Source organism: Saccostrea cucullata, unplaced genomic scaffold (genome assembly GCF_032062105.1).
Source record: "Saccostrea cucullata isolate Sc308-1 unplaced genomic scaffold, CSIRO_AGI_Scuc_v1 ctg6317, whole genome shotgun sequence".
NCBI lineage: Eukaryota > Metazoa > Mollusca > Bivalvia > Ostreida > Ostreidae > Saccostrea > Saccostrea cuccullata.
This window is the reverse complement of record NW_026935402.1, coordinates 26,922-38,416: the sequence shown is the minus strand read 5'-3', so window position 1 is coordinate 38,416 and position 11,495 is coordinate 26,922. Positions and strand designations below refer to the sequence as shown.

Here is an 11,495-nt window from a genome sequence, read left to right as displayed (position 1 = left end):
TGAGATTGAATATTGTTCGTTATTTCCATATCCTTCTTCCAACCAGTTTTAATTTTCCAGAGATGGTCACAGATTTTGTTGTAGGTGTTCTATTTAGCACTGCAGGTCTACTAAAAGTATGATATTTTGAAATGGCTGCAGCCATTCAGATGGCTGAAACATTTTGTTCCCGGACAGTTTAAAGGGATTTTGCAACATCTTTAGGGCTATTTTTCTTTTCATTCTCTCACCCTCTTCAAAAATGGCTTAAAGTAATTTTTAATGGACATGCTGAATCTTTGACTTTTCTGCTCGTTCTCGAGGGCCCAGCCCATACTCAGAGAACTTTTTTGTCCCTGATGTCTTCACAGCATTACATGATTCAGCTTAGTGTTGTTTTATTTTGGCGAATGATGGCACTTTTGTTTGTTGTGTTCTCCAACAAGCAAGTGATCGGTCAATTAAAATACTTCTTATCCTCTTCATTTTTGTCTGAGGTTATCGAATATAGTAACAGGTCAACTTGTGCAATACAATGCCTTATTTAGTTTGCATACTCGAACTTTTACGTTAAGATTAACACTGCAATAAATTTTATAGTCTTGAATATTTATAACATTTATTGCAAAATTCAATTGGCAAAAGTGCGCTCGCGGACTCTTTATCTTTTATCTCAAGCTCCCCAGGATATATCGTGTCGACGTAGGAATGGAAATTATCATTATTAATTGACAATACGTCGTCGATATATCTAAATGTCGAGTTGAAAGCCACAGCAAGTGCTCAAGAATGAGTGCACTTAAGTACGTCATTTGGAACCTTTTTGGCTACCCATTCTAAGCCTAACATTACAATATATCGCTAAATTAATCTATAATTAATATGCATGTATATGCTTTTGGTATTTATTTCTAGAATTTTTTGTCAAACATATTTTTATAATTACAAAAACATTGGATTTGTTAAAATAGAAGCGGCGAATCCGACGAACTATATTAGAAATTGGTATGGCCTTATTTCATTTTCAGCCGGGGCTTATTGCTCAAAGAGCAATTGCCGGCTTATGTGATCTTGTTCAAGGCAGGATGTTAACCCCATAGTCGCCATTTCAAAGTTACGTGCAAAAATATAGTTCTTACTCTCATGCGCTTTTGTGATAATAGAAACGCTAAATAAAGCAAAAAAAGAGAAGTTAAATTTATAATATAGAAAATAAACATTAGTAGTAATGACTTTGAAAACTTCAAAAATCAAAGAACATAGTTCATTAGCGTAAGGATTTTCGATAATCAGTGTTACCGTAGTTCTCTACACATACGAGGTAAAGCAGGAGAGGAAACCAGACTGGCCTGTTTGTTTTCATTCAGCTGCGGTACTAGATTAATTATGATTATGACAAAAGCGGACCGTGGGCCGGTATTAGGATTGAAAAACTCATGCCAGTGTCTTATTATTTAAATTTATAGTTTTAAAATACTTTTTCATCAACATATAAAAGTGATTCATGTAGGAAATTCATTCTACTCTGTAAATGAGCCCAGCTCTCTGTACTTCTGAGTACTTTGATTAAATGAAATGTTCACAAGAACCAAAAATGAATTAAACTGTATTTCATCTCCTTACATTTTCTTTCTTTCAGATGAATTCATCACTGTAGGACTGTTCCAAAACAGAAAGTGGAAATCTGATTACAGAATTTATAACTTTTAAGGTTCTTGGTGTTCTCCCATAAATAAATTACAAGAAACAAAATGGTAATGTATTTACTGCTGCAATTTGCCATGCCACCAAAGCCAAAGTTTAAGACTCGAAAAAGGCACCACCATACTACCAAATAAAATTACAAGAAACAAAACGACAGGAGAAGTGTTGCCAGATGATGATGAGACACTGCTGGTACATCTATTGCCACAACTTGCCCGTCTAAATCAGCTAGTGACAATTCTATCCAATCTAGCCCCTCCTTCAGCGTCTACGTCTTCCCGAACTGTGTCTTCCGCTGGTTCTTCAGATTCCCCGATCTGCTCAATAATGTATTGTTCTACATCTAAGTCTCTTCTATCTAGCTGGACCTCAAACAGTCTACCATCTTATTCTTCATCAAGAAAGACCAAAGCCACCAAAAGACCCCATCTAAGCGTAATGCAGGAAAATCAACAAGGCTATAACAAATATATAATGACAAAAATTCCCAAACTTCTCGTGGCCCTTGTAGTAAGCTCGGATGAATCAGAATCTGATTGATTGTAATGAAATGGTTTTACCCTTTCTCCAAGTCTTCTTGAGAATAACTCTGTCTCACATCGGGGGTATGTTATGGCAGCACATGGACCAGAATTCGGCGAATTAAGATTTTTTTTATAATTATGTAACTCTAAATAAATCGGAAAAGTCAAGCATAAAACTATTGTTATAAATATGCATTCTACAGACTTCAAGGGACTTATACTACATGAAGCACTTCAACACGACGTCACCACGTGACGTCTATAATCCTTAATGAAAAAGTGAAAAGTTTAACACTACTCCGGGGATAATTAATTTCAATTTGTACTATTAATTATGTAATTATTCAACACAGGTCTGTCCCCGTGGGGATCCGGGTTAGAAAGGGTCCTCAGTACCCCTTTGCTTGTCGTAAAAGGCGACTAAATGGGGCGGTCTTTCGGATGAGACCGTATAAACCGAGGCCCCGTGTCACAGCAGGTGTGGCACAATACAGATTCCTCACTGCTCAAAGGCCCTGAGTGCCGAGCAAAGGCCTAAATTTGCAACCCTTCACCGGCAATTGTGACGTCTCCATATCAATGAAATATTCTAGAGAGGGACTTAAACAATATGCAATCAATCAATCAACACTTTCTGACGAAACCTTCCCAAAATTTTTACATTTTGTTCATAACATTGAAAAAAAAATGCATCAGAAGTGTGATGAAAAGACCTTGATTAATTTCTTTTTTAAAAAAGTTCATACACAAAAAACTGGACTCGCCAAGAAAAGTGGGATCAAAGAAAAGGTCAAATAATATTGATACATTTGAATGCACTTCAATATATATCAGCAAATGAAGTTTGATACAAATAATTTGAATACTTTCTTCAAAACAATTTGAACTGAAGGTCAAAAGAAAGGTCAAGGTTGTTCTTGTTGCCCATGATTTTGTCTTGATACATACTACTATAAATATAAAAAATACAAGAGGCCCATGGGCCACATCGCTCACCTGCAAAGCTTTGAACATTCTGTTCTTCACCGGATTTCCCCTTTGTTATACATAATGCATCCCCACCCTACCCAACTGATCATTTTTCCTATATATTTCTATGTAAAACTTTGATACCGCATTGTGGCCCCACCCTTCTCCTGGGTGTCATGATTTGAACAATTTAGAATCTACACTATACCAGGATGCTTCCACATAAGTTTCAGCTTTACTGACCCAGTGGTTCTTGAGAAGATTTTTTAATGACCCCACCCCTTTTTTTGTCTTCCCTTGATTATCTCCCCTTGCGAGGGGATATGTCCCTTTATTTTAAAAAATCAAATTCCCCTTCACCCAAGGATGCTTTGTACCAAGTTTGGTCAAATTGGGCCAGTGGTTCTTGAGAAGAAGTCGAAAATGTGAAAAGTATACAGACGGACAGACAGACGGACAGACAGCTAGACAGACGGACGGACGACGGACAAAATGTGATCAGAAAAATGATTAAAATATGTGATCATAAAAATGACTAGAATATCTTGGAAAGGTAAAAAAAAAAAATTGATGTTGCATAGTTCTCATCAATATGTCTAAGCATATAGGGTTAAATAAAAAATCCTTTGAAACTGCATTAGCTTAAAGCAAAGTGTGACAGATGGAAAAAGCAAACATGGCAGCTCTATTCATGGTCTTTAATAATAAAAAGTTCAACCTGTACATATAAATTTCATACATGAAACCTGGAGTTGTCGCGAAAAATTGCACTTAAACATAGTATTTTACAAATCCTAACTACACATTTGTCACAATTCTTGTGTATACAAAGTTATATTACAAGACACCCATGCTTTGTTTTTGATCACTTCAACCTAAACGGGAGGGGATAAAACTAACGTATTGTCCAAACTGGTCAGGATATTTGTCACGGATGGACCAAACACAACAACTGGGAATTACCCGGCGAACACCAACTCCGAGTCGTCCATGCTGCCATAAGATATACTGCCGATAGGCAGTATACCTCTTTCCTTTGTTGAAGTCTTCATCTTAAGGCAGGACCAAGACGTCTTGCCTATACATTTGAGCAATTGTTAATACCAGCTCGTCCAGAATTAACAGGTGGAAGTCCTACAGTAAAATTTATATTCATATAGTTTTGAGATTTTTTTTTTTCATTATGAACACTCAGTGACATATACCAGTACTACATATATGTGATTTTAAAAATGTAAATGAAATAGAAATATATCTCACCGGTAACTGTGACATGCATTGATTAGGCTGTCTGCCACAACACACTCTTTCTACCTGTGTTGGCATATCACGGCACTTAAGGCATGAGCACCAACTAGGACTCTCTTCATCAGGTGAAGGGTGAAATCCTCCTCGTGGAGCTTCTTGCTCAATGATATCCAACAACAGACTTGGGTGCTGCTCTCCTGTCTTTAGAAGCAATTCTTTTCTTCCTTCATCGCTCATTTGTTCCACACGTGCCTGCAAGTACACACATATATATTAGTACACTAGTACTTTATTTATTTATAAAAATATACAAATGAAGTACATAATTCAACTGACTAGTTATACTATCAATCTTTTTAAAAGAAATTGTACATACTCGGTACATAAATTAGAAATGCTATGTTGTGTAAACAATCAAAATACTTCAAAACATTTTACTTATTCGTAGATTTCTCTGCCTCTCCTGCAGTGTAGCTGCAGCTTCATCTCCTCTGTGTTGACGTTGTCTGTCTCTTCTTGATCCTCTTCCTCCTCGGAGACCTCGAGCTCCACGTCCACCCCTTGTTCCCCTTCTGCCTGCTGGTCTTCCTCTACCCCTCCCCCTCATAGCTCCACGCCCAACAGGGCTTGAAGTTGAGCTCGAATCTGGACTGGAAGGTGCACTGGAACTTATGTAAAATGTAAACAGCATTTGCTGCATATTTCGCGCATAAAAATATTGGTTTTGTACTTAAGTATGGCAATATTAATATAATTCATATCATACTTTGAAATTTTAGGGGAGGGGTCACACACATGTATGCCTACCTTAAATCCACCACTGTATACTTTGTTTTAATTTATCGGGAAGTATAATTCTTTGACAGGAAAATTTATCTTTTGTGGTGTTCAAAAATTGACTTGTATTTAAAGTGATTCATCACATCTACCGAGTGCACATTGTCATGTTGTTCAACTGACTACAAGTATCCAGTCTAGTAATCTGATTTTAAATATTAAGTTTTAAAATGGGGAGCGAAGCGAGCCAAAAAAAATTCTGAATTGAAGATTCTGAGGCTAAATTACACGGAAATAGAAAGGTATTTTCACAATATTTAAATATCATAAGACAAGGTCAGATTATTTATTTTCTTTGCATAGGAGGACAGATTATTTATTTTCAGTATTTTCAGGGACAGATTATTTATTTCCAAAATCTGCCAGCCCCCCCCCCCCTCCCTCAGAATCAAATGGTCGTCCCCTAAAGTATTTATTCTGTAAGTTCTACACCCAAGTGTATATTTATATATTCGGACTGACTGATTGTTTTACTTGAACTTTTTGTTTGCTTACGTACTTCATTAAAAATCTTAAAAAAAACCCATTGAACGTTGTTGTGTTATACTTTCGGACTCATTCACTTGATTTGCGAATGGGTGTGACGTAGATATCGTCACCTGTTGAAAATTACCTTCCATTTAAAGCAGTGGTCTCACCTGTTGAAATGTACAAAGCTACTACAAGCCTAAACTATGGAACGCCGGGACTGTCTTATATGAAGATTAAATATTATATGCAGTGCTTCCTTTATTATATGCGGTACTATTTTTATTATATGGAGTAGTTTTTACTTTATATTGTGTACAACCTCCATTATATACAGTACTTCTCTCATTATATGATGTAGATTTGTCATTATATTATGTACATCTATCATTATATGAAGTGCTTTTAACATTATATGCGGTAGTTCTAACATTATATACAGTAAACACAACAATATATTATGTACTTCTCACATTATATACAGTACATTCATCATTATGTGTAGTATTTCTGTTATTATGATGATGGTGATCATTAAATATTATGTCCGGTCCAGTTAGCATTCCGTGCGGTAGATTTTGCATTTCGTTATGATGTAGACACAGTGTTATATGCGGCGCTTTCTTCTTTATGATGATGATCTTTCGGAAGCTACCCTTCGGAACCCCCTCTGTTATAATTAGAAAGTTTTACTTTTTGCGTTCTTAGATATGGACATTCTTCATGGTTTTAGGTTATATTTTTTTTATTTATTTAGTTTGACAAAAACCAAATGTGGCGCAAGTAAACAAAAAATAAAAATTGATATAGTCACATAGATTTTCTTATATTAATTTAATGCAACACGTATGTAGTGACAAATATTTCTTGTATATTTAACATCTGCGGAATTAAGAATTTCATAAGTTATATACATGTATTTATGAAAAGTGTACAAAATTTACTTTTTAGTTCAGGCGCGGATCCAGAATTTTTTTTAGGGGGAGGGGGGTCACCCCAGTCCAAAAAAATAAAATCCACCCCCGAAAAATGGGGGGGGGGGGGGGGTCAATGACTTATAGTTTTTAAAACCTTTGACTTTTCATACCAATGTCATGTTCTAAATTTTGAATTTTCCGGGTGGGAGTAAATACAAAATTTATTGTAATGTTCTAAATTTTGTATTTACTCCCACCCGGTAAATTAAAAATCTAGAACATAACACCAATTTAACACAAATTCGCGGTTACCAGGGGGCGGGGGTCTGCGATTTACGAGGGTGGTCCACGGTTACCTTTTTCTTGCTTTAGTATTTGCAAAGTCCAGGGGGTTTGGGGTGTTTTTACCCCACCCCTCTACTTCTGCGCATGATAAGTTGTTTATAAAGAGGGCACAAACAAATAAAAATTATGTTCATCTTCAACAACAGTTGATTCAATATCTTCCATCTCTCGGATTAATAGAATCATTCCTTACTACGAGTGTGGGATAGTGAAATTCCACCGAGGGGACAAGATTCACAGTCTAGGACGAGGCTTTGCCGAGTCCTAGACCGTGAATCTTGGCCCCGAGGTGGAATTTCACTATCCCAAACGAGTGTGTAATGAATGATTATTTTTCTCGCATTATTTATCCAAATAACGGTCTGTCAGCGCCATTAAAAAAAATTACTTTTTTTATTTTGCATCTAATTAAAAATCTGAATACACCATCTAAGAAATCATATCTAAAAATGGTTTACACTGTAAGTGTAAACTAAAAAAATGAATTTCAATCCCCTTAAAACTGCCTAAACTGAAATATTTTTTAAAAAACGTCCGTGAATGTTTAATTCCTTTCAGAAAAACCTTCCGCGAACTAAAAATAGTCCTATTCAAAAAGTGAAAAAACAGCAGTCTTTTGAATGAAAATAAATTTAATTTAATAAATAAAAGAACAACAATTTAATCATATATGATAATATTATTATAAATTATTACAATGTTTATATAAGAAGGAATGTTTACATTCGAAATGTCTTTGCATAATGTGACCTACATATGCATGTGTGAAACATGTTGAAAAGTCTAGTCAGAGTCGGAGTCAATAACACGGATTTGCTTCCGAGATTGGTAAGAATTGTTTGTGATATTAACAGTGATGTTCCCATGTATTTGAGACCCGCTAAATATGGATCCAAAAGAATGTTGTGAGCTTGAGGAACGCTGCATATTGACCTGGTTGTTTTGAGTTTCAATGGCGGTATTATCTGAAATTGGTGTCAAGTCTAAGGACGGGAGTGCATTTGTCACTGTAGAGCTGGGCAGCGCTCTGGTTGCTGATGATTCAAAACGAGAATGTTTTGGTGCAGAAGAATTTGAAAATGGAACCAGTGAGGAATTATTACAGGATGAATTTGATAAAATGCTGCTTATTGCGTATTTCTGTGAGTCATTTATTGTTCGGTAGTTATTCAATGACTGAATGTTTTTGTGACCTGTTACGCACACTTGTAATGTATCAGGGACATTCGAATCCGTCATCCTTTGGACCAGGGTTTTCCGGACACTCGTGTTTGTGATTTTCTTATTATCAGGTAGGCCTGCATTTTTTGACATTCTTTTCATTAGGTCATTAAGTTTGTTGACACCCATGGGGCTAGAAATAAACCATTGGTCCTGCATTTTAGGGCGTTTTTCGTTTGTTACTACAGAAATGTAAAAGGGGTCTTCATGTTTTGAATATCCGTCTGGGCGTTTATCTCTATACAAAATGTAGGTGGATACGGGACATTTTTCAGGGGTCTCAGGGGTTGCATACATCCGTGGTGGGCAGGCACGGCTATCTGTGACATCCACACCAGTTCTAGTTTTGGTTGCCCTTTCGTGATATTCTAAGAAGTCAAGTTGAAGTGCCTCATCCCTTTTCAAGACTACATCACCCCATTTCATGTTTCGATGTTCTGTCCCCCCTCGCATGCCAAAATACAACGTATTATTGAACCATAGTGTGTTTATCAACGAGGTAGGTGTAGTTTTTCCCAGTTGTTCAGTATTGAAGAGAGTTTCAATTTCATCATGAGTTAAAAAGTCGGACCTTTGGGGTTTGTTTCCACGCCCTTCCTCTTTTAAATCTTTTTGTTTTGCTCTTAGGGCCTCTCTGCACTGCGCAAATTCAAAGCTTGTAATTAACGAAAACTGATACCGATGACGTTTTAAGTGTCTTTCAATGCTCCCTATCATTCCCCTTAGACTTGTAGGTTCATATTCTTCGCCAGATTTTGTGCGGACATTCACAATAAAGTTCGACAAGAGAGGGTCCAACTCAATCGGGGGTATATTGTAAATTTCTCTTGACTCCCCTTTAATTTCAAAATACTCACGTAAAATGTTCAAATGGCCCATTGTTTTTCGTAAAGTGTTTGAGTTTTCATTTGCTTCAATAAAAGTAGATGTTTCCACATTTTTTGAATTGCACACTTGTACTTGCACCCTCCATGATAATTATTTATTTATTGCAGACGATATTGTTTACATTTAAAAAGTAGTACCGTTATAGCGTAGTTATACATAGTGTAAGACAGAAAAATCTCACACTGTTGTCTCACACGGGAGAAGTCTATCTAACACCGATGATTATGCGAGAAAACATAATCTGCCAACCTCTATCTTTATTTTGTGGTTACTTATTTTCAATCCAGTTAAAAAGAAGAAAGATTTTTGGAATTTGTAAAAATTAAGTATGGTTGAATTTCAAGCTTGTTAAGATTTCGTTGACTTTTTAACTACCGGTAGAGAGAGAGAGAGAGAGATGCGCATATCATTGAAATATATTTACCATTTCATTGTATTAATTGTTAAACTATGGCATATAACAAATGTATAATATTCACTGTCTTTAACTGTAAGTATATATAGTTATATAAATGATATGTATCAGGATAAGACATGCAATTTTGAGATCAGACATTATACATGCGCGTAGTAACACCCTCCCCCTTTTCCTAAACATAACTTATACTATTGAAAATTCTCAATGTTTTTTTACTAGTCCACTTTCTTCAGGTAACTTGAGTTATTTTTTTTCACCGGCTGACCCCCCCCCCCCCCAATCCCCCACTTTCAAAAACAACGTCTTCGTCACTGTATTGAGTCGTCGTGGATTGTATTTCAAGAATTTACTTTTAAGAAGATATGTGGTAGAAACCCTTGTGCCTATTAAATTGAGAGATAAAGAATAATTTTACATTATGAAAAATTAGCACACCCACCCCTAAATACAAGTAATTAAATAATGTAATGTTTTCAATAACGCACTGTTAAAGACCTGCGTACTCGAAGACATCAGTTATTTTTTTTTTCCATTACCCATTTTGAAATTGATTGTTCTACATATGAAATGAATCTTTTTGAATGCCATATTGTTCACAAGATAGAAAAAAATCTCTCATTTTTTCCACTCCCCTTCCCTCTTTTTACTTCATACCATAAAATAGATGGCATTTCATTTTACTCTATTACCCTATTTCTTATCTTTTAAAAAAAACAATTTAATCAGTTCATGTACCATTTATTATTCACCGCTTAAATCAGAGACATAAATAATACGCGCGTGTATTTTTATTGTACTGAATTCAACAGTTGATAGAAAGAAGAACCTTGAACAGAGAGTTCCGAATGGTAGCTCCCGAAAGATCATCATCATAAAGAAGAAAGCACCGCATATAATACTGTGTCTACATCATAACGAAATGCAAAATCTACCGCACGGAATGCTAACTGGTCCGGACGTAATATTTAATGATCAGCATCATCATAATAATAGTCTAGTCAAATTATCAGATTTTCCATCAAAATGTGAACTAATTGCAACAGTTTCAAAACTTAGTTTTTATCAATCTATGATATGATCTTAATATATAACAAAAAGTTTAGAAAAATTTATACATGGGAAAATTGAAAAATTGAGGTCATTATTGGGACGTATTGTGTTCACTCTGATTAAATGTTAATCGAACAATGTAAAGTAGAAACTTCTTTTCTGTTTTTAAAAAAAGCATGTATGTAGGGAAATAAACTTAACCGAATAAACTGAATTGGAAAAATATTAAATATTGATTACTGTATGTGTTGGTTGCCATGGAAACAGTATAAATTGAGAATATCACCTACTTTTGAACAATGAACCTTTACAAACACGAATACAGTCACTACGTTAGTTTACACACATACTCAAAATGCATTCTTTTGCCTTAAATGCTTCAAAGATATTATTTAGAAGATTTATGTAAATAGGTGGTAACCATGGATACATTATAAATGAATTTTACATGAAAAATTTCGGTATTCAGCAATGCTAAGTATAGCACGAATACACTCAATCACCAAAAGTTAAGAAACAATAAAAATGTTTTAATTCATATGAAAGATAATATCCGAAAACAATTAGGAGCAGATTTAGAGGGGTCAGGGGACATCCCCCAATAAGAATATTTTTATAAAAATGTAGCAGAAAATGCCCCCCCCCCCCAACAAAAAAAAAATTTTTTAAAAAACTGAATTCCTCCTGTAACTGAAAGGTTTTCCCCGTATATGAAGAAAATTGTGGGAAGATCTCATAGAACCTCATTTCGAAACTGATTTATATGTTTGTATTCTGGATTACGTAGGTTGTTAATTAAATTTTTTTTTGTCAATTTTTTTTTAAATATTCTGATATCTGAATTTTTTTATGCACAGCAAAGCTGTTCCCCATAAATTACATTGTAGTTGTGTTGTCCACTCTTCAGACAATTTTCTTTCAACATGT

The 11,495-nt window shown here is 35.3% G+C and overlaps 1 pseudogene; it reads right to left on the bottom strand.

Moving 5' to 3' along the window:
- Positions 1–4,046: 4,046 nt before the first annotated feature.
- Positions 4,047–5,124, bottom strand: LOC134242726 (uncharacterized; annotated as a pseudogene).
- Positions 5,125–11,495: the final 6,371 nt, after the last annotated feature.